The sequence below is a fragment of the Rousettus aegyptiacus genome, unplaced genomic scaffold, assembly GCF_014176215.1.
Source record: "Rousettus aegyptiacus isolate mRouAeg1 unplaced genomic scaffold, mRouAeg1.p scaffold_m13_p_9, whole genome shotgun sequence".
NCBI classification, from domain to species: Eukaryota; Metazoa; Chordata; class Mammalia; order Chiroptera; family Pteropodidae; genus Rousettus; species Rousettus aegyptiacus.
This window is the reverse complement of record NW_023416312.1, coordinates 104,023,097-104,048,401: the sequence shown is the minus strand read 5'-3', so window position 1 is coordinate 104,048,401 and position 25,305 is coordinate 104,023,097. Positions and strand designations below refer to the sequence as shown.

The following is a 25,305-nucleotide window of genomic DNA, read 5'->3' as shown; positions in this document are numbered from 1 at the left end:
GTATGTATGTCATACAGAAAGAATGTTTGGTTGAAGATTTAGTCTTCGCTCTCTACAAATGTGGGTGAAATCAGTAGTGACATCTTTGAATAAAAAGAACGGAAGCAATATATACTGGAGGTCACTGACTTTCCTTGGGAGTGCTTGCTTATTTAATTTGTAATTCCCTATACTTCTAAAGTGAAAGGCACTTGGGCACGTAAGGAGAAAAAACATACCTTTCCATTTGTAATATCTGGAAATCACTAAAGGCTATCATTTGTGAATAGAGTAAGTTTATAAATTAGAACATATCTACAGAACTCATAGAAGCACCAGCATAAAAGCATCCCAGCCAATCCTGAGGTCTGAATTCAGAAAACATTATCTCGAATACATCCTTTTAATTATGAATTATTAAATGGCTCTTGAAAATTTTATAACAGTGTTGCGGTTTACCTTCACAAAGTTGGACTGACGAGGATTAGAGAAGCAATATCACCAAAATGAGATTGCCTGTGTAATCCATTTATTTTATTTTTATTTAGTTACTTATTTGTTTATTTCAGTCCACGTATTTTAAACTAGAATTTCCCCCTTGTCCAAAATTTCCCTATCTTTAGCATTTTACAAAATCTATTTTGGTTCCCAATGGTCCAAACATACCCTGGGGTTGGATGGATAACAAGGATATTGCCATAGGTATGTGGCTAGTGGACCATTTACCCAGGACTGGCTCACAGGAAGAAGAGTAAAGGGCCTAGGATGCAGCATCAGAACCTTAAATGCTGTAAAACTAGAATCGCCAAGAGAAGATACGGATTGGTAAGAAAACTGGGAGGCCAAGAGACCATTCCATTGTGAGATTAGATACATTCACAGCTGCAATGCTGTCTTTAGATAACTTGGTATTTTACTGCCTCTTGTATCCAAGTGTGGTCAGGGCCTCCCTTGAGGTGAATGCAAAACAACAGTTATGTGGCATAATGGCAGACTAATGTTACAGTAATTGTAAAACTGAGAGAACTTCTTTTCAATATGGCTGCTGATTAGAATCCAGCATTAGAGTATTTCTATGAAAACGTTTTTTTTTCCCTCAGGAGAAAATTCCTGATTGTTGCTTAGGACCATGACAGTGAGTGAAGAAAGCTTCATGCTGAGTATTGTCTCATAAATCTTTCCCACAGCATCTCAACAGAGCTACCCACTCAAAAATAAATTAGGATAAAATATAAACAAATGAAATGAAGTATACCAAATGCTCTATTCATTAGAGTCAACTTTATGCATATCCATTGTTTGATTGTTAGTTTAGGGATTAAAGCCATCTTTCCATGGAGCAATGGAGAATTTGATTTCATTGCTGTCTACTAATCTCGTTCACAGAGTTTTAACCCTAATGAATCCTTTAATTTCTACTAATGGGTAAACAATGTAGGTTTGGTCAGTTTATAGCTAATTGGCCTTATTTACAAATATTTCTCTCCAAATCACAAAAAGCTAATAAATTTTAAAAGGTGACCAGTATATAGACATGGATCAAGGTGGCTGACCACACAATTTTAGCTCCCTTCTCTCTCAAGAGCCCAGTAAACAACAACAACAAAAACATATAATGAAGGGAATAATTGAGGAAATGAATCAGCAGAAAAGAGTTCAATATGTTTCTGAAAGACAGAAAGTAGATAGGATTCTGACTGATAAAGAAGGGAAGAGAAAGTGACAAGAGGAGCTTACAGTCTGGGAAGATGCTAGTGTGCCCTGTAGGACCCCAGAGAAGTTTGAAACTTGAAAATGCCAAGTAAGGGAGAGGGTGAAAATGAAATGTGAGGAACTCATTGAAAGTCCATGTACTGAATAATCATCTCCCACCCCCAAGTATAGACCTCCTAGTATTCAGGCATTTATTTCTAAGGTAAAAAAAAATTTAGAATGTTCTCTAAAGAGATTGAGTAAGTCATCCAAGAAACAAAGTACCTGGTATGGGGATTAGTGTCCCAGAGCAAAGAAATCTCCATGCTGAAATTTAGAGATCCCCCAGCATAATGATTCTATGTACATAGGTGGGGCTCACAGGCCTCATATTTCGGGTAGACAGCCATTTTACTCAACCCCTAGACATATTATAAAATTTCAAAAATAAGAAGATGTTAAAAGCTTCCAGAGAAGAAAACCAGTAACAGTTAAAGAAACAAGAATTGGAATAGATTGGTCATCTCACTGGCAACACTGAGTGTTTGAGATAACAATGAGAAAATGCCTTCAAAGTTCTGAGTGAAAATTATTTTGAACCTATAGTTTTATTCCTCAGTCTACTATAAATTTAACTTGATAGTAAAAGACATTTCAAATGGAAAAGACTCGAAGTTCACCTCTCACTCTTTTCCTAGGAAATTACTTAGGAATATCCTCTAGGAAAATGAGAGAGTAAACAAAGATAGACATACACACCAGATTCTGGAAACAGGGGACCTAAAATGAGAGACTAATAAAAATACAAGGATGACAGTTACATAACAGGCCTAAGGAGTATTCATTCCAAATGAAAGGATGGTGGGCTGTAGGAGGGAGGCATCCAAAAAACAGAGGGGCTCAAAATTTTATCCACTTTTTAGAAATTAGAGAAACTATAGATACTTCAATGCAAGAAAAAAATAAAGGCAATTGGAAAATTCAGAAAAACAAAACATTATATGAATTAAGAAATGCTAATGTTCTCATAACGCTTGACAGAAGAAAATTTGTAAATAGCTACAAAACTAAAAATGCTGTATACTGACTTTCAAATTTCAGAAATAACTAAAATACAAAGTATGAGACTTAATTTTAGAGATACTTAATTATGGGTAAAGAGCAAAACATAAATGTTATCCCTCTTGACAGTGTGAAAAGTAAAAGTACAACTGACAAGTGTTAGTAGGTAGAAGAGATGAGAAATAAAGGGACGGGCAGGGAACTAAAGGCCTCATTTTACGGAGTTAAAAGATACTGTCTATAGTTTATGAAACACGAAATAAAGCTCTAAGTATATTCCTCAAACAAATGAACAGACGAACTAAAACTCACTATAACTACATTGAGAGGTAGAATAATTGAGGTAAAGCCTCATTTATCATGGCAGAAAATTAATAAAGTCTAAAATAGATAAATCAAGTAATCACAGTATACAGGGAAGGAATCAGTAGAACTAAACAGAAACAGTTAATAGAGTTAAAGATAATAATCTTAGGGGATTAGGACTAGAGGTAAGAAGGATTAAAACAGTGAAATGTTGTTTACATTATAAGCCTTTATGTACATAGGTAATATTTTTTAAAACTACATGCATGTATTACTTGGCTATTTCAAAACTAACTAGGAGATGTGAAACAGAAATATTTTGCCACTACTAAACTCAAACCAGCCTCTGAGAACCGTCACCTAAAAAAGAGCGCATACCTCCTGTCTCTATTTAGCCTGCCTCTTTCCCCTAACCCTTGAGCCAAAGCTCCTGTTCTTTCTCTTATAACCACAGAAATTCCATACAAATCATGCATTAAGTTATAATGTGCTTCATTCTCAGTTACAGAAATAACTCTCTAAGGCTTTATAGGGATACAGTAAACTGCACATATTTAAGTGTACAAGTTGTTAAGTTTTCCACATATACGCCTGTGAAATCATCATCACAATCAAAATAATGAAGATATTCATCACTCTCCAAAGTTAACTCTTACTCTTTTGTAATCCTGCCCCACTCTGCCCAGTCTCTGATACTCTCTGCATCCCCAGGCAACCACTGATTCTCTTTTTTTTGTCACTATACACTAGTTTTCATTTCCTAGAATTTTATGTGAATAGAATCATACAATGTATACATTTATTTATTTTTCAGTCTGGCTTCTACTCAGCATAAATATTTTGAGACTGAGTCATTTTGTAACATACATCAACAGTTCATTCCTTTTTATTGATAAGTAGTATTTCACTGTATGGATGTAACAGACTTTGTTTATCTATTCACCTGTTGATGGACATAATGGGTTGTTTCCAGTTTTTAGAAACTACAAATTAAAGTGCTACAAATATTGGTATACAAGATTTTGTGTGGACATGCTTTCATTTCTCTTAGGAAATACCTGAGAATAAATGTTGGGTTATATGGTAACTATATGTTATAAGAAACTGCCAAATTGTTTTCTTAAGTGGATGTATCATTTTACATTTCCACCAACAGTATATGAGAGTTGCACATCCTCATCAAAACTTGGTATGGTCAGTCTTTTTAAGTTTAGCCATTCTAATAAGTATGTAGTGGTCTCTCATTGTGGTTTTAATTTGCTTGTCTGTAATGACTAATGATGTTGAGTATCTTTTCATATATCTTCTCTGGTGAAGTGTCTGTTTAACTTTTTCACCCATTTTAAAAAATTAAATGTCAACTATAATTGAAAAATAAATTTTTAAAAACTGAGTTGTTTGTCTCTTATTATTGAGTTCTAAGAATTCATTATATATTCTGGATACAAATTCTTCATAAGAACTTGGATGTAAGTGTTTCATCTGCTTTGCTTTAACAGTGTTTTATAAGAACCAAGTTTTTAATTTTGTTGAAGTTCAATTTATCAATTTTTTTATGGATCATCTTTTTAGTGTCATATATAAAAAGATCTGTGCCTGATAGTTTAGAATTTATGTTTAGGTCCATGATACATTTTGAGGTTTTTTTTTTCATATTGACTATGAGGTAATTTTTTAAAATTAATGATGGTGTCCAAATGTTAAAGCACAATTTTTATTAGAAAGACTATGCTTTCTCTATCAAATTGCTTTACACTTGAACACATATATCTGCATGGGTCTATTTCTAGGCTCTGTCTTTTGCTCCTTGATCTACTATCTATCTTTATATTAACAACTCTCTCTTGATTACTGTTGCTTTCTAATCAGCCTTGAGTCAGATAGCATAAGTCCTACAAATTGTTCTTTTTCAAGATGTTTGGACTATTTTAGGTCCTTTTCCTTTCTAGATAAATGTTAGAATCATATTGTCAATTTCTCCAAAAAATTTGGGACAGATTAAGTTGGGGAAAACTGACGTCTTAACATTATTTCATATTTTTGATGCTATTTTGAAAGGCCTTCTTTAAAAATGTCCATTTTTGGTTATTTATTGCTAGTATATAGGAATACAATTGATTTTAAAATAGTGACTCCATGTCCTGTGAACTTGTTATATTAATTTGTTCTAGTAGTTTTTTTGTAGATTTCACAAGATTTTCTACAGGGATGATCACATTGTCTGCATGTAAAGATGGTTTTTGTCCTTTCAATACTGGTTGCCTTTTATTTATTTTTTCTGCTCTTATGATACTGGCCAGAACCTTTATTGACTAGAAATGATGAAAGCAAACATCCTTACTTTGTTCCTAATCTTAGAAAGAAAGCATTCAGCTTTTTGCCATAAAGTAGGATGCTAGCTGTAGGGATTTTGTATATGTCCTTTATCAGATTGAGAAATTTCCCATCTATTCCTAATTTTCTGAGAGTTTTTTAAATCATAAATTCTCATCGGATGTTGGTAAATGTTTTCTCTAAATTAATCACTATGACCATGTGATTTTTCTTCCTGAGCCTTTTACTAGGATGAATCACTTTGATTTTTCTCCCATTAAAAAAAATTAAGGCATAATTGACATGAGTTGAAAGCAACCCAGTGGGTACCTCGTTCTATATTCAGAGGCCTCAACTAGCACATTAGGAGAGGAGCTCAAAATCTTGTTCAGGTGGGTAGACATTGATGAATGAACATTTTCCTGTCTGTCTGTCTCTATCTTATCATCCATCCACTCACGGTTTGCTAGGCACTTGCTCTAGTCAAATGCTGTGCAAGACACTGAGGATATAAAGAATCTTGTAGATCTTGTTCTTCTGAGGCTTATAATCTATCTAGTGAGAAGATAAACAGCTAATCACATTAATGAGATGAATACCATAGTAAAGTCATGGAGGAAAGTCAATGAAATCACAGAAGAGTCATTCTGCTTGGGGTAGGGAAGTTGGGGAGGAAGATTTTTGAACTGGCTTTTGAAAAGTAAGCAGGAGACTTATAGGCAGAGATGAAAGAGGCCATTCCAAAAAAAGGGGTCATAACTGAGGGCAGGGCTTTAGAAATTTTTCCACACTTCCCAATGCCCTCCCTAACCATTTGAGAGGAATTTTGCATTCTATTAAAGTGTACATTTGTTTAAGTATAGGGAAGTGATTTTCTTTAACCCAGAGTAGAATCTATGCTCCAGGAGAACACATCCTGAATCCTGGCAGACCACTGCCAGTTTGTGAAGCACAGGTCCATGTGAAGGACCTGAGGGTCACTGGTAAAGAATCAGAAACTAGGAACAGCTTCTTGGGGTAGTTATCTAACCTCAGAATGTCAATCAAGCATTAGGCATGCAATTAGAAATACTCTAGCTTCAAAGCTTGTATGTTTGCCTAAGGACCTAAATTATCATTTGCTTACTCTCTGATTACTCCAGCTCCATGATGAGCCAAGTTCTACCTAGCCAAAACACAGCAAGAATGCTTCTAATAGTTTTAAACAAGTTTTCAAATTTCTTTGGCAAATCAAGTCAGCTGTAAAGTATCTTGCTGGGGTCTTGAATTGACATTGAACGGGGACCATGCAGAGCCCAGTTCTAAGCAATAAATAATGTGAGGAATTATGTTAGTACTAAGATCCTTGAACAATTTTCCTTTGACTTGTACTAATGGTAACTGTTGAAATACTAATCAGAGACTTCATTTCTGATCAGCTGATATCTAGTTGTGTGGAAAGTGCTGCCATGTTCTCTTTGAGAACTGATTAGAAGTGTTTTACATTATTTCTTGCCAATAAAAGTCAAATTATGTTGAAACAATACCTCTGTCACTCAATGGAACCCTCTGCAGAATGAAGAAACTTCTAAGTGTAATTTGGTGGTAAATTTATTTCTAGCAACATTCAATACAATAGAGCCCAAAGCAACCAAATAATTTGAATCACCACGGAGTTCATTTTTTTGTAAAGGACATTAGGTTACCAAAATTTTTCTGAGTTCCTACTGTAGTGTTTTTCAACTATTTAAAATTTTAATTCCCACTGTAATAAATGTTTAACACTTTATGTAGTTCCTTTTTCTGATGACAACCCATTTCCCAAAAAAATATCCCTGGTTTACAATTATCTGCTGTGTATCTGTACCAGCTAAATAGACTTTATCAGACTTTACATTTTACAGTTTACATTATGAGGACAGTAGATAGATAGTTTTTTTGTTTCCAAAAAGAATAAAAATATGGTAAGCATCCTTTTCCTTCTAAAAATCACTTCTATTGCTCCCCAAAGATTTAGCAGCTATCTGAATAAATTCACTCAAGTGGTTCTAAATCTACCCACCTACAGCAACACAGACACACACACAAACCCCTGCATTGCCATAAACCTCAAGTCATTCATCTAATAAACACTGACTCATAAAATACTGTGGAATCTGAAGGAAATTATGCAATGTAGTAGGAATACAAATATCAGTAATATATGGCCCTTGACTTCTACATAGCCATTTAGCATAATGATTAAGTATCAGAATTATTTGGAGAGTCTTTTCAAAATTGACATAGACGACAGTACTGAGACCACTACCTAGGGAAGTCAAGTCTGAAGTGACTTCTGAAAGTTGGTAGTTTGATAGAGATAGAATCGAAGAGACATCCTAGGCAGAGGGAATAGCATGTACAAAAAATATTAAAGCAGGTCATTTTCCTCTAAATTTTCTTATCCATAAAATGGGAATAACAATCACCTCCTGGGGTTGTTGTGAGAATGAAATGAGAAGATGTATGGAAGTGCCTGGTGCACTGTAGATGTTCAATACATGTTAGTTGCACTCTTCCTCCTAATATTTAAAATAAAATTGATGTAACCAGTTAAATTTTTTTCACCTAGTGTGACCCTGAAGGAATGGCACATACAATGGATAAGATGCAATTGGGAATGAAGGAAGTAAGGCAAGTTTGCAGTGTGGAAGAGAAAGGGAAAGCATGACAGTATCAGGGATAGTCAGAGAGGGAGGAACTACAGGGCAATCAACGTCAGATGCACCTAATAGAAGAAATTATATATCTGCTAGTCACACTGTGATGGGAAAGGGAATTACCGTCACTCTGGTTATTTGGTCCCAAGGTAAGAAGAAATGCTGCATATATATTCTGAGTACATTTTAGTCTCTCTCACTGCTGTTTCCATCTTCACGTGGCAAGGATAGAAAGTAGGGTGTGTGTGTGTGGGGGGGGTGATGGCAGTGTAGAGGAGAGAATAAAAGGAAGCTTTGGATACATCTGAAAAACACAATTATTTTATAGGCATCTTGCTTCCCAATACAAGTCTCTCAAATTTCTGCGTAACAAATGATTGATTCTCTGCCACCAGTGATTTAGCATTAACTTTAGCAGACGCTTCCTTTGCTTACGTTGTAACTAACTAATATAGAACTATAAAATCTACACATTTATAAAAAGGTGGTAGTGTGAATTTTAAGCATCTTTTTCCCATATAAGTAAAGCTTAACACATTATAAGTATTTGCTTCCTCAATTCCAACAAAGGGAGAATTGTTCAGTAAAATAAAAACTGTTGTTTAAAACATCCATAGTTGTAATGAATCAAAAGTGGGCAAGGTTGTCACTAGTGAAATGCAAATTAGAACAACAAAAAGATATTACCACACACCCATTAGAAAGGCTAAAATTAAAAAATCTGACAACAGTGCTGACAAGGATGCAGAAAAACAGGGACCCTTAGTCACTGCCTGTGAGAATACAAAATGGTACAGCCACTTTGGAATACAGATTAGCAGTTTTTTATGAAGCTGAACATAGTCTTAATATACAAGCCAGGAACTCCTTTCCTTAATATTTACTCAACTAATTTGAAACTTACTTTTACACAAAAGGAGCATGTAAATGTTTAAAGCAGATTTATTCATAATCACTAGAAGCAACCAAGATGGTGCTCAATAGGTAAATGGATAAACAACTGGTGTATATACATATAATGGAATACCATTCAGTGATAAAAAACAAAGCCAGACAAGACATGGGTGAATCTAAAATATATATTGCTAAGTGAATGAAGCCATTTAGAAAAGCTACGTACTACACCATTCCATTTTTGCAACATTTAGGAAAAGACAAAACTATAGCAATGGTAAACTGATGATTGGTGGTTATCAGAGGTTCGAAGAAGAGGAGGAAGGTTGAATAGGTAAAGCACAGCGGATTCTTTAGGGCACTGAAACTAGTTTGTATAGTAATATAATGATGGATACATGGCACTATGCATTTTTCAAAACCCATAGAACCGTACGACACAATGAATAAATTTTAATGCACACATAATTTTAAAAGTCATTTAAGAAGTTATCAGGTGATTGATGTTAGGGTGGAATGCAGAATATGACAGAAGAATCTAATTATATTACATACATATGAAACTTTGTAAGAGGAAAAAGAACATCAGGTAAAAACAAAAGAGATATGAATAAAGCAAGAGTTTTAGTTATTAATAACATATACAGTATTAGTTGACTTGGTGTGACAAATGTACCATACTAATATAATAGGATAGTGGGATACTGGGGATGGAGTAGATTTAAAATATTACATTAGCGTACTATTTATCTAGGGAAAAAACTCAACAAAGAAGTACATGCTCTCAGATAAAACCAGAACTTGTCAAAGCAATGGTGAAGAAGCAGCAGAGGTATTTCCAAAGTAGGATCACCCTATGAAGATCCCAACACAAAGGAAAAGAAGAAGGAGAAAAGTATGCATACAAAAGGAGCTGCTTTCACTGCAGTGACATGCAAAGTCTTATCTGGCAAGGTTAAACAGCAATGCTCTGGAATGTCATGAGAGCACAATAGGAATTAGCCAAATAACTTAGCCTGCAGTTACCCACAGACTAATTTGTTTTCTGAAGAACCACATTCCAAAGTTTACACAAATCATGAAGCCTACGAAGATTTATTTTTAGTGTGTTTTTTTTCCTTCACATAATGCTCAAGTTGAACTTTTTTAGACATGAAATACGACCTGCAAGTTCATTATTGGAGATTCCAAATATAAACAGTATGACTTCTGACTTCTTTACAATCTCAAGCAGAATCCAAGATTTTCTCACCTCCAGATTTGATCCCTTATTTTGGTGCTTTACAACTGAATTCACAGGAAATCCTTTTAAAAAGGGATCTTCTATGGCCACTACTGGAATTAAATTTTGAAAAACTCACCGGTTCTAAAAAATAAAGCAAAATTATATAGATCTATGTATAGGCTGGACTTGAAATATGCCATAATAATGTCAAAGGCAAGTCCGTTGGAGAGGGTGCAGGGAGGAGGGCACCCAGTGGCATCAGATGATTATTTCACACTACATACTTGTTAACATGTGACTGTCTTCTTGAAAAACAAGTTGGCGGTCTTATGGTTCTGAGTTTCCCTGAAATATTTATTCTGTTATTCCTTTGGGTAATTATAGCTTATTAGCCCTAGTTATATTCTCATGTTGCATAGTAAATTATTCTCCTCTCTCCTAGGTGTTTACACCCTTCAGACAGTTGTGTCCCCACCCCTTCCCCCCTTAGTCATCACTTAGCTAAATTGTATAGACAAAATTCTTTTAATCTTTGCTCATAAATCAATCCCTCTGGCCCCTTAATCATTTTTTGTTACTCTTCTCTGAACTCTCTCCAATTAATCTATATCTTCTCAGTTAATGAGTTTGGAGAAGTTGAATAGCCCAGGTGTGATCCTAGTTTTGTTTGGTGTCTCTGTGTGTTTGTAAATGTACGCAAGGGTCTTATGTAATGGGGGCGTGAAATGTAATAAATTAACCGTGTCTTTTCTGCCCCAGCTTATAGTAGTCCAAATGGTTAATTATATTTCAACTATGAGTTTCATTGTCAATGGCCATTTCTCAAGTTCCAACTCCTGCTAGACTACAAAATCTATTATAGTCCCTGCTGTTAACCAGTCACAAATACGTCAAGTATCTGTCAAAAATAAACCTATTTAGGTTGAATCCAACCAGTTACTTTCAAAAGAACCCTATGCTAAATTCTTCCAGAGATTTTTTCCCCCAAGCCAGTCTATGTGTACAGATAAGACCAGAGTTGACTGCCTTCACTAAAGAAACTATGATAAAGTTAAGTTATGGTTTTGAAATAACTGAAAGGAAATTCACTCACTTGACTGTTAAAGGAGTAAGGGTTCGTTTTGCAGGAAATGGTATTACATTTTTAGAGAACTGTCACTTCCCAGTAAGGCAGATTATTTCAGAATAATGGTTTCTTTCCAGAGAGTTCAACTTACTTTTCACTTCAATAGGTTTTCAGCTTTCTTTAGCAGAAAGGATGGGTTAGTCTAATATTGATTTTTTTGGAAATAATTCAGTTTGGGAGTAATTCAGACCCACAGATACTTACCATCATTAATTTTCTTCCATTTCCTTCCTGCTGATTTTCCTTTGCCTTGTTTAGTATAGTTATACCCATGAGAAGGTGTACAGTTAGTTAACAGATGATCACTAAACATCTACATTGTGTGATATTTGTAAGTTACCAGATGTTATAGAATAGGCTATATATGAAAAAAGAACCTTAAAATACATTTCTTACTTGCATAGGGGTTGGTGACCTTTTCAGGGTAGTAAAACACAAGGTATATAGAAAGCTGAGACTGACTTAAACCATATTGCATTGAAAATGGTATTATTAAAAAATAGAAAATCTAAATGGCAGGGGAATTAGGAGTAACAGGATGATTGGCATAGAATAGAGTTAAGCTAGGATGACTTAATAGAGAGAAGAAAAAGTTAGTCAATTTTCCTCCTCTGGCATGTAGTTTTTGATAAGAAAATATGTTCAAACAATAGCTTAAAGAAGGTTTGAAGATTATCTGTGGATTATATGTATTCATGTTATGATATTCCTTTGACTATTAGCACAAACACTAGGAGCTGGGTTTCATAAGCTTACTGTGGTTCTGGAATATTTTCTGAGCTTTGAGTTAAAACACCTCAATCTGTATGAGATTAAATATGCAAATGGAAGTACAACCCAGTGGGGAAAAGACAACATATTTTCTATAAGTAGAAATCATATTTTGATTCATTTTCAAGAGTTCTTTGAGAAGGCAAATAAAGATGTAACCAATGGGAAACCAATGAATGCAATTTATTGGGGTTTTCAATGCATTCATTTTTTTAGAGATCACACACCAAAGATTGCTTAAAAATAAAAAATGAGTTGGCACAGAATTTGTGGGACTGGGAGAACAATTTTAAGAACAGTAAACAAAGGAGACTGACCTGGATGAAAAAAATGTAATGATTAGCATTCCCCAGATCTGTATTGATACTGATCCTATTTATTGAGTTTCTATTATGCACTGGGCACCTTACTCGGTATTTTCACATGGCGCTTCTCCATCTTTTTCTATGAAAGTAGCCATAAGAGCAGAAGAGACTAATGTTATTAATGTCTGAGAGCATCCACAAAAATATAAAATACATTTGGTTTATCTTAGAAATTCACATAAACTATAGACAATGCTTTAAATCACTTACCATTGATTAAAACAGACAAAAAAAGAAAAACAGTGCATGCTTCTCCTATGACACTTCTGTAATCCCAGCCTTGCATATCTAATCTCATTTAATTCTCACACCAGCACCCCGAAGTAATTATTATTCCCATTTTTGTAGATGTGGAACTTGGGACTCAGAAAAGGTATCAAGCTCAGGTGTATCTGTATTCAAAGTTTGTGTTTAAGGTTTATTATATCTTGACTGAGACTGAAGAATTAACTAGCTAGGAAAAACATTGAAGATCTTACCCCAAAACTTCATTTTTTCATAGGAAAACTGAAGCCAAAAGGAAAGATATGACAAGGAAGCCACACAAGTTAGTGGCAGAACGGGATGAGAATCTAAGTCTTCCTTTGGAGGACCTTCTCTACTCTCCGCTCTTCCAGAAGGAGAAGGTACTACCATTATGAGGTCCCACTGCACCCTGCACTTCCCCTCATGTCCACACTTAGTTTTCTTTCTAAGGTTGCCTATTTAGTTGTCTTACTTCTCTACTAGACCATAAAAGCCATGGGAGGGCAAAAACTATGTCTGTTTTGCTCATTATTGTATCTCCAGAATTCAGCAAAGTAACAGGTGCAGAGTTGGCACTCAAAAAAGAGTTTTTTTCATGCACATACACCTGTTGTAAAGCTTTTTTTTATTTGCTATACCACATGGTCTATTTTAATATTTTTGCTAGTGATCTGGAAGAGTGTGGGTTTAAGACAGTGGATGACACAAAATTCTCTTCATATAAGATGCTATAACAACAGGAAAACATAACAAATACAATGCTTAATGAGACTCATGAGAGGGTGAGAAAGGTAAAATTTTCTATGAGGTTGACTGGGTAACATATTTAGCAGAAAGAAGAATAGTCTGAATTCTGTAAGATTACAGTCTCCGAACTTCTACTTTTCACACAGAGATGATATCTATAAGAACCCCATAAAATATTACATAAGGACACTGCTGGGGCATCAGAAAGGTCGTTAGAAAGAAAAGCAAAAGTATCTTTCCTTTTCTTATGCAATGAAACTCACCACTGAACTATGGTAGGAACCTAAAGGAGATTAGTAGGAAGTTGGAAAAGGTTTAATGGGCATCTACGGGGAAAATTAATTACGGTGATTGGAATAATAGATATTACATGCAGAGAGACAGAAGAGTCAAGACTCACTCATTTAGGAGAATAATGCCCGAGGAAGAGTATTACTGACATATAGAAATACTGTGGTTTTGGATCCAGGAAACCTATATTTACGTTGTAGTCCTATTACTTTCTAGCCATATAACATGGAGAAGGTCACTTAATCTTTTTGAGTCTCAGTCTCCCCTTCTAAAATGTTTGAGTAGATACATTTACAGGATGATTCTATTTCTGCTAATGGCCAAGTAAGCTCCTATCAGACTAACTGTCTTGCAGATAACAACTGTCTACTTTGGATAAAATAGAAAACTTATACCTTAAGGCACTGAAGAATAAACAAAAGGGGACAGATGTCAGATATAGGGGAATTTAGATTTAACAGAAGGGAAACTGAGTGACTTTCCCATTTTTAAAAATGGCTTTTATCACCTCATGGGTGGCTAGAACTCAGAAATCTGTGGTCTCACTGGCTTAAATAACTAGAATATAAGAGTTCAAGGACAACCACAACCACTGAAAAGTGAGAGGAATTCCAGGAGAGAGCCAGAGGGGTATGCCAAATTCTGCATACAGAATCATTCTGAATCTCTGGTTGAGCCTTGAATTATAATAAATGCAGAAAAGACTACAAGCAGATTTGAGCTGCCTTCCACTGCAGAAGAGATCAGGTTTACGGATTTTCAGCTAAGTTAAATACTTACTTTAAAAAATGCTCTTTAGTAGAACATAATAGATTTCATATCATCTATAACATAATATTGTATAATATCCAGTGTACCAATCCAAAATTATTTAACATATAAAAAAACTGGGAAATGTGATCCATTCTCAAGAGAAAAGACAATCAACAGAGATCAACTCCGAAATAACATACATTTGAAATCAGCAGACAAGATTTTAAAGCAGTTATTATAACTATGCTCTGGGATATAAGGGAAAATACACTTGTCATGAATTAATAGATATGAAATGTCAACAAAGGAATAGTAACTACAAAAAGAACCAAATGAAAATTTAAAATCGGAAAAGTCCAATCACAAGTAATGACAGCAATCCACAGAAATTGCAAAATAGTGAACTTGATAATAGACTCACAGAAATTGTCCAATCTGAACAACACAGAAAAAACTGTATAGAAAAAATCAGCAAAGCCTGAGACCTATGAGGTAGCACAGTGTAACACATATGTTAATTGGAATCCTAGAAGACAGAGAAAATGAGGCAGAAAAATATTCAAAACAATGGTCAAAATTTCCCCAAATTTGGTCAAATATATAAAATCATAGATTCAAAAATTATAGTAAACCCCTAAGGATTTGCGCATGGATGCACGCGCGCACACACACACACACACACACACTCACACACACTACTTTACCTACTCATATCAAAGACAACCTTGTGAAAACTAAAGTTAAAGCCTGTAATTCCATTTATTTCACAAGCACTTTCAAAAAGAAACAAAAACAATAGGTATGAAACTGCCTAGCACATAAGCAATAACTAACTGGAACATCACTCAATAACTGTTGAATTATTCACTTAAGAGATATGCAACAATACGAAACATTTGTGCCAAAGAAAATACTTACTCCTTTACCCAAGGTTTGTGAATTCATTTTCATTATACTAAGAAATGATTTACACTGGAAATAGAAATGCGTAAAAAAGCAGTTCAAGAAAAGTTATAAATATTTATAGACAATAGATAACTCCATAGTGGTTTAATAGGGGATACTGAAATGCTTGGACTATATCCTCAATCTTTTTAGGTTATACTCTAAATTACAAAGCAGTCGTTGATACATCTATAAGATGAAATATTTCACTGTGTGAATGGCGGAGACAGAGTAGTATGTATGCCCTTTCTACAAAATAATTATTGACTTATTGCTTTAAAATGTGGTTATGAGCGTTTTTTCCCCCTCAAACACATATATACAAAGGAAAAGAGCAAGTATATTTGTAGTTCATTCTGGTGGCACAAATAATCTTTGGTACAAAGTATACACAAGCAGGGTTCTGGTTATCACTATGAGTGCATTTCTAACTTAGTATATATTTAAATGAATATATGAGGAAAAAAGAATGGACAAAAGGTGTGAGAAAAGGGAAAAAAAACATTTGAATGGAAAAAGTTTTATAGATATCTGTTTTTTTTCCCTCTCCAGATGCAGTATTTTCCAATGATTCTTAAAGTGTGGTATCCAGCCTTAGTTAGTACCAGGCTGGCCAATGAAGAGTTTATGGCAAGTGTGACTTTCATCTTGCTGTCTATAATTCAAGCTTTTCTTAATCCTCTGAATCCTGATTTTGTCATGCATATGTTAGCTATTATTTCTAGCTTTGTATGATCTAAACATTTAATATGCCCAAGATATTGATAAAAATGTTGAACAGGATAGAGCTCTATGGTAAGCCACTACATACTTTTCTCAAGGTTGAAATAAATACAGAGTTTAACTAACTATAAATCCCTCTAACTGCCATCAAGCTTCTCTAATGTTCTCCTTTCCACATGGATTACACAAGATATAGGGTCAATTGTCTTACCGGAGCCCTATTTCACGATAGCTTTCTCTTAAAGTCTAATTTAGTAATCCTATTGAGATATGACGCATATTCTTTTCTTGTTGACTTATTCTTAGAGAATCAAGTCGGAGATCTCGATGACCATTATTTCCTGTAAAGAATGTCTATAAACTGTCTGATTGAAAACCTATTTTAGAATTATGCTACGAGTAATTGTTACATTTACAGATCAACAGTTTCAGGAGATCGCTCCCATCCCACAGCTCCACTTTGAGAAAGTCGAGGCATTTGTCCGTTTCTAGTTTTATGGAAAGTTGTTATTTATGCTATCTCAAAAACTGGTAACAGTAGTTTTGTGATTACTTTTGCAGGTTTTTTTCAGGGCCCTTAGATCTAGTTCTTCTGGGCCTAGAGACTTAAGATGCTCAAAAGGAATAGATACACATTTTCTAATTTTTCATCTATTTTGAGCTTCAAATTCCTTTTTTTTTTTTTTTGGCGAGGCAATCCTCGATTGACCTCACAGATTGCAAGGACCTTGTCAGCTTACGATCCCTTATTTTTTTTATTTTTTACACCTGGTCTTCCTAGCTGGTCTCCCATCCAAGTCCTAACCAGGCCTGATCCTGATTAGCTTTCAAGATCAGACAGGATCAGGCTTGTTTAGGGTGGCAGAGTCATAGACTCAAATTCCTTCTTAACCATGTCTTATCTGCCTTTTTCTGTTGGACCATCATTCTCATTGGTAGAGAAGTCTGGGTGAATATTTCTGTCAGCTGTTATTTTTAATAGCATGCTAAGCAGGTCTAGCTCTTCCTTGTTCTCACTCTAAATGTAACTAAATATGTGCATACATTGAGTGGTCCTTAGTATTTGTTACAAGGCTCTGGCCCTCCTGACTCCATTTTTAAAATTATTATTTCTTTTTTCTCCTACATAAAGTTTCCATAAGACTAGAAATGGACAAATGTCTCAACTTTCTCAAAGTGGAGCTGTGGGATGGGAGCGATCTGCTGAAATGTGTACTTAGTTCTATGCTCTTCTAATTATTGTGTCACATTTGAACTTATCAAAGAACTTCCTGTGAGGTCACACTGAATAATGATGCTTTGGGAGCTAGTGAAGGGCGAATGCCCCTTTAGATGTAATTTCAAATTACACATTCTTCTCTACAAGTTGTGATATGTGTTCTTGTGGCTTCTTGAGTGAGCACTATTACTAGGTATGTGTCATGTCTCTTCTGGTGTGTTGGGGCATAAAAAAGGTTGAGTATGACTGTTTTAGATACTCTCTGTTACCTTCTCTACTACCTAGAAATTAGAAGTATTTGATTTTGAGAATCTCTCATCGTTTAAGAAATGTAGTATATCAGGACAAGGGGGGCATATTTATCTTTCATTCCCCTAATTTGTAAAATGTTTTTCTAAAGCCTATAATAGATGCTGAACGTTAGTGATAGCACTTCCTTCCTTCATTACTACAAGCTCTAAGATGACACACAAACTTTCTCCCAAGGTTCCCATCACCACTATCTTGCCAACCAGCTCTTCCTTTCTGTTCAGAAGTATGACCAGAGCAGCAATTTCTTGCTTGAATTATTCTATATCCTGAGAAGTGAAATTGTTATTAAGACAACAATTTTAACTTTTCCATATACTTATGGAATGTTTTCTATGTTTCCAGCTATGTGTAGTAATAAAGAGAAGGTAAGACTTTATCTTTATCTAAAAGTATTTCTTTTTCTCCTCCATAAATATTGGAGAACTCATACTCTAACAAGCTGTGGGATTTTTTTCTTAGTTTTGCCAATAAGCCTGACTTTATGGTGCTGCTGTCAATTTGCACTGGTGATTGAGAATACAGACAACATCACTGTAATATATCCCATCATCTTGGCTCTCAGGAGGGAACAATAGAAAGACATTCCCAAAGCCACAGCATTCTGTTTCACCACTCCCAATTCAAAAGCTTTATAAAATCCAATTCGAATGGCAGTTGTGTCAGTGTGATATCCAGAGAAGAGGAGGGTAGACATTTGAAAATCTAACTTCAGAAAAGTACTTTCGCACCATTACCTCAATGCGAAATTTTAAAAATTGCTATAAAAAATGGAATTACCCTGCTTCCATGTGTCCTTGTGCTCAAAAGATCCTCCCCACTGTTTGCGACTTAGGGTAATCATTCTGGACAGTAGAAGAGAGTTGTTCCTTATTGTGCAAATAAAAGTATAAATGTAAATTTGTGTTTTGTAGGAGATCAAGCAGGAGACTGACTTCGAGAACAGAACACTGCATGAGATGTTTTGATCCAGGCAATCTTAAAAAAAAGTGTGCAATAAATAAAGAGTGAGTCAGAAATTAAGGAGGATGGTCAGTTAGGAGAGAAATTTGGTATAAGAGGTCACCTGAAGAGTTTCAAGAGTAGGTGATTACAGGAATATTGCCATTAAAAACAGGAAGGTAGTTGAGGGTTGCTGGGTTGTAATCTATACTAAAAGATAAAGAGAGGGTCATAGAGGACCTTGTTTAATCCATAACCAGGCAGAACTCAGCCAGAGTACTCTACCTAGGATGGGGGTAGAAGCAAATACAGGAACTAGGATGAAACTACTGACTGCTTAATTCAGTCAATAAATATTTACCAAGTCCCTTGTGCCAAGTATTGCACTAGGCATATGAGATATACAGATTTATAGAAGTGAATAGTCACTTCCTTAATGGAGTTTTTAGTTCAGTGAAGTCAAGTGAAAAAAATAGTACTTGGATGGATCAACATTGATAGACTCGGTAAAATGGACCCAGGCAAGAATAGGTTCTAATATTACACTGTACACATATAATTTTTAACTACCATAGTTTATATTCTAAAGTTCCTCAAACAGTAGCGGTCTCTTAAATTTTCAATGACTAAGTACTATCTATTGAAACGAAGAATATAGTGTAGAATTACAATCATAAAGTCCCAGCACAGAGAAGGGGCTGATGTTAAACCTAATGAAGTGGCACAAGAAATGACCAGTAGAAAAACTTGGTAGATTCATTTGGAAGTTTCTGGGTTTCAAGCAGTTTTCTTTTTTATTTCGGAGGAGGAATCAGACAGCTGAAATAGTAATTGGTTCCATTTCTCCCACAAAGTTTGATAGTATTGTATAAGTATAAAGTATGTAGATATTTACAACTACATTGTGATCCAGCAATTCTACTTCTGGGTACTTATCTGAAGAAATCAAAAACACTAATGTGAAAAAAAAATCTGCATCTCTATGTTCATTGCAGAATTATTTACAGTAGCTAAGATATGGAAGCAGCCTAAGTGCCCATTGACAGACGATTGGATAAAGAAGAGGTGGTACATATGTACAATGGAATATTACTCAGCTATAAAATAGAATAAAATCTTAACATCTGCAACAACACAGATGGAACTAGAGGGTATTATGCTAAGTGAAATAAGTCAGATATACAAAGACAAATACCATATGATTTTACTCATATATGGAATCTGTAAAACAAAATAAACGAACAAACATAACAGAAAAAAACTCATAGACACAGAGAGCATTTTGATGGTTGGTGGTAGGGGGAGGGGCAAAAAAAGTGAAATGATTAAGAAGTATAAATTGGCAGTTACAAAATCGTCATGGGATGTAAAGCACAGCTTAGGGAATCTGGTGAATAATACTGTGTCTACAGCTGTGCCACCCTGAACGCGCCAGATTCCAATAATATTGGGATCCCAATAATATTGTAATAACTAAGTACGGCGTCAGGTGGGGACTAGACTCATCGGGGGGATCACTTCATAAGTTATATAAAGGTCTCACTATCTTACTACTATGCTATACACCTGAAACTAATATAATATTGAATGTCAATTGTAATTGATAAAAATAAAAATTAAAATAATAAAGTAGAAAAATATAGTCTTAAGTATAAAATCATATTCCTAGTATCGGAGTAAAGGCAGGAAAAAATAAAGGGCAGCTGAATAATACATTTGGTGCTTACGGCTACTTCTCCCCTAAGCATCCAAGGCAGTGACTGCCTCATTAATTGGTTAGCTGGTTTTTTTTTTTAAAATTTAATCTTTGATTATCCTTGATAAGGATAAAGCATGTCTTGCAAAAGGAAGCTTCTTCTGGCGGTGCTGCTTCAAAGCAGAAAAATAAATGTTTCGGAGATTTGTTTTCATTTCCTCAAGATTTTCGCATATGAGGGTGGTGGTGGCGGCGAGGGAGCGTAGAGACTTCAGAAAAGGTGAAACTCAATATGCAGTATGTCAGTGCCATCGGTTTTAGCATGTAAGCTATACAACTCCAAGAACATATCTTCTGAAGCAAATTGCTTCAGACCGGGTTCAGCATGTAAGCACTTAGTAAACATTTTTTGATGGCAATAATTCAAAGAATATATAACAAAGAGCAAAGATGTGAGCTCAACCAGTCCTCCTTTTATTAATGAATACAAGTTAAAGCATTTACAGGAGGCTAGGCTAGATGATCTCAGAAGGTTGTTTCATCTCTAAAAAGCTTTGAATGTAAGTAGTTTTGTTCAGAAAATTCAAGTGGCTAGCTGCATACATGTAACTAGCATGCCAACAAAGTATTCTTTTGGGTCCTGGGAGAATATGAATAGACAAATAAAAATGAAGTAAGACCCCCAGGAGATTATAATATCACTAAGTCTTTCTTTCTATCACATCCTACAATTGTATATTTGTCTGAGTTAACAGTAACTTAAAATTCCTTTTTCACCCAGAATAGAATGACCTCAATCTCTTCCAAATGAACATAGAAAGCTGATCTCCAAAGTACAACACTTGCTTAAAATTGATTCAGAACAATACACGATTGCTAGATGTACGGGAAGAGATGCCTCCTCAGGAAAAGGAAAACTGCCAAGTTCCTCAGCATGGTCTTAAGTTACCAGCTCCAGTAATTACTGGATTTTATTCCAAGATCCTGCAATGGTAACTTACTGGGCAAAGTGATGGCTAATATTGACATTCCTTCAGAGTAAAATAAAAATAAACCTAGAAATGTAGATGAAATCCTTTAAAGACGCAATTAAAACATCAACAGTTGTTAAACTGCCAGATCAAATAACTCTGAATATCAAACAGAATTTTTTTAATGTTATAGCTTTGGAGGAGAAGAAACTCTGCCTTTGCCCCAACATGCAATATTTAAAATTGGGAGCAGCTTGTTGTTTCATTACAGACTGTTCCCCATGGTTCAGCGTGTGGCTTTGTCTCCAGCAGGAATGAATCAGGGAATGGGTCAAACAGAACAAAAGCAAAGAGGAAGACAAAGAATCAAGAGTTAAACTCAACACCACCTCTGTAGAACTAGAATGTATTCCTGGAGGAAGCTATAAAATCCATATTTCCAGGGAGCCTTGTCAATCAGGGAGCCTCCAAAGCTCCTAGGCAGGAAGATAAAGAAAGGCTGAGTAAAAGGTGTCACCCATGAAACAGGAAGAATATAATATGTCTATAACCACACAGACAGTTCATGAATGGATTCTCGATTCTCCATTTGGGATGTCACAGTTCTGAATTCAACTCTGACAAATACCAGTCTTATTTATGTACTTCATGGTAGTCGAGGGCAGAGTTTTACAGACTTTAATGCCCTGGCCAATAAAAAGCAAATGGATTCAGCGATGAGATCATATCTGATTTTATTTCAAAATACGGTGTGTTCTATACCCAGTATGTGCTAGGTATTGTTGAAAGCATATGGATGAATAAGAAATCATTTTTGCCTTCCAAGAGGTAGACTAGCAGGGGAGAGAGGATAGATGTGAAGAGCGGCAGTATAGGAAGAATGTCTGAATAAAAGTTTAAAAGGTGTTGGTGTATTGTGAAAAACTTTTCACTTTTCTTTCCACAGGGATCCTGTGCACAAGCCGACCTCTCATTTGTCTTTTACCATTCACCGTGATTAGTTAACTCTACCTTAAGCAATGACATATTTTCACTTGGATCCATATTGTCCCTTTGAATTATTCTTTCTTCCACTCTTTTTTTTGCCTTGTTACTTCAATGATAGCCTCTCTTTTAGTCTCTTTGTTCTATGTGTGAACCTCAAATGACTGTAATCATGGCTGATAGTTATAAGAGCATTACTAGTGAGATACCTGTATCAAGGAAAAGGAAAGCCATCCTTTCTGAAGTGAAATTAGACAAAAAACCTGTGCCAATTTCTAATGTCCACTGAAAGCACCCGGGAATTATCTTCAGAAAGAATCACTAACGCCTCCATCTATATCTTCGTTCTGTAATTAACTGTTATTTCCACGCTTTAGCATTCAATGTGCTACTTCTTAGTCAATTATATATATTTGCTTTAATGACTAGCACTGAGGCAGCATTCTTGCACATGATTTCTGAACTGAAGGTACAGTATTTCAGTTTTATATCTTGGGTCAAATCCAATTTTGTGAACTAACCTGAGATTTTCCCCATGATAACAGCATTGTTTCTATAAGAAAACATGTAATTGCCAAAAGAAGCAACATAAAATGATCCTTTGGAATAAAATTCATTTCATAAACTGAGGGTATGCCTGTGAAGCTGTGCATAGGATCCCCTTTAGTGCTTAATAAATGGGGTCTAGCAAAGTTACTTCAAAAATAATTGCTAAGTAAATCTCATTTGCCAATTAACTTCTAATACAGTACTGGAAAAAACTTCAAACTAAAAACATTTTTGTCCCTAAATATAGTATCACATTGTGTTATCAGTGTAGGCCCACTCCACTATAAGCTAGAAACTACAGCTTCAGAGCATAAGCAATTGATAGAAAAGAGAGTGACTGGGAAGTTATTTCATACTCTTGCTAAAGGAATTTATCTAGGCTCCATAATTTCACTTGAAAGGCCACTCAGCAATGGAACTAAATCTACAGTGAATGTTCATGTTACCACACCACATTGATTGACCAAAAATAACTTTTGATGTGACAAATACATTCCTATTGAAGAACTGCCATGACAACCAAACCACTGGCTTCTGTGATTAGACTATAGAGGACTGATGAATTACATATGCCATATACATTACACAACTGCCATACAGACACTTCACGGGTCTGAGTTTGCTGCCAAGATGTTAGGAATAAGAGAAGTGGGGGTTCTATGCATTGAGCATTAGGCTAAACATGTTACATGGAATGACTCATTTAAGAGTCATAAAATAGCAGTCTTCTTTATGTAATATTTTATATATGAGAAAACTGAGGCACAGAGTGCTGAAGTAACTTGTCCAAGGTCACACAGTCAGTGGCAGGGTCTGGATTTGAACCCTGGTAATCAGTATTAAATGACTAAGGTCTTAACCACCATGCAATGCAGTAATGCCACTGTTGATTATGACACGAATGATAATATAAGTAATAATGGCAACAAACACTCATATAATGTGGCTATTGAAAGCACTGTTCTACGTATCTTCCATATATCAATTCGCTTAATCCTCACAACAACTCTATGAAATAGGTACTATTCCCATTCCCATTTTTCAAATGGGGAAATTTTGGCACAGACACGTTTAATAATGGAGCCACGCTGTCTGAATTTGAAGCATAGACCTTTTACTTTCTAACAGTGTGACCTTAGCCAAGTTACTAAACCTCTATAACAAACATAGCTGGGGCATAATAGACAAAAAGTAGTAGGTGAGGAGCTCAGAAAAACAATTCAGACTCAACTCTTTCCTAGCTCTGAAATCTTTCCTCTCTTAGAGTCACTTTCTTTATCTATCAAATAGAGAACAAGTTTTAATTCACAGGGATAGTGTAAGGATTAAACGAGAATATATGTGAAAGTACTTTGCAGAATGTAAAGTGCTATATAATTGCATAGAATTAACGAATAGAGTGACAGAGTGGGTAGGAAGAGTTAAGAAATTTTACGCATATATGTGTAAAGTGTGATAATTGGAACATTTAATATTCAGACAGGAATTATGACCTCCTTCCTATTTGCAACATGGTCTTTTAGAATTTTGGGTAGTGAAAATTCTCAGTTCTGCTAAACAGACCTGAAGCCTGCAGTTAGACTAAGGACAGTTCATTATAAAACAATCAAAAACTGCAGCAAACGGTACCCTGGTGCAATGAGAAAGCAATTGCTGATTGCTATGATTAACGTGGGCCATTCAATAAATCCATTGCACCGAATCGAGTCTACCAGACATTGTGTGTCTCTCACAGAACTGGTTCTATCCCTATGATGAACAGTAGTGCTGGAGAAGAATAGGTGTTCTCAAATATCTCCCTTCAATACATCCCTCTCGGGCTCAATGGATGATATGATCTCACCAAAGAAATATCAGCACACAATGGCTCTTCTTTAGGACTACACTTTGTAACAGAGGAAAACACTTAAGAATCACAGTAGGAGTGGCAGCCGCTGAAGTACACGGGTGCAATTGCCTGCTCAAAGCCTTAGTAATTGTAAAGAGGAGAAAAGCAAGAGAACTCTTTCTCGGTCATAATCTGGCTCTCGATACCTCAAACAACACAGTGGCACTTGCCATTCAAACCACTGGAAACAAGGATGGGGAAAAGCTGACGATGCATGTGAACCGTCACCACGCAAAGGAAACTTGTTCAACACGTACAGCAGCTGGGACTGTTTCAATTTTATTATTTTCAATAAAAAGCTATTAAGGGTGTTACAATACTTTCTTTTATATACTTTTTAAATATAAAGATATTCGCAAATCAGGAAGAAATTCTTTCTTACAGTACTTTAGATTATGGCAGTCCCCAACCTTTGTGGCACCAGGGACCGGTGCTCCTATGAGAATCTAACAACGATGATCTGAGGCGGAGCTGAGGCGGTGATGCTGGCGCTGGGGGCGGCTGCAGATACAGATGGAGCTTCGCTCACTCACCTGCCGCTCATCTCCTGCTGTGCGGCCCGGTTCCTAACAGGCCACGGACCGGTACTGGTCTGTGGACCAGTGGCTGGGGACACCTGCTTTAGAACATT

General features: G+C 35.6%; 1 protein-coding gene across 9 annotated transcripts in view; it reads right to left on the bottom strand.

Moving 5' to 3' along the window:
* The window catches only part of EDA (ectodysplasin A), a 261,904-nt gene that overhangs the window by 83,385 nt on the left and 153,214 nt on the right, over positions 1-25,305 (bottom strand). The gene's annotated exons all lie outside the window — the stretch shown is intronic.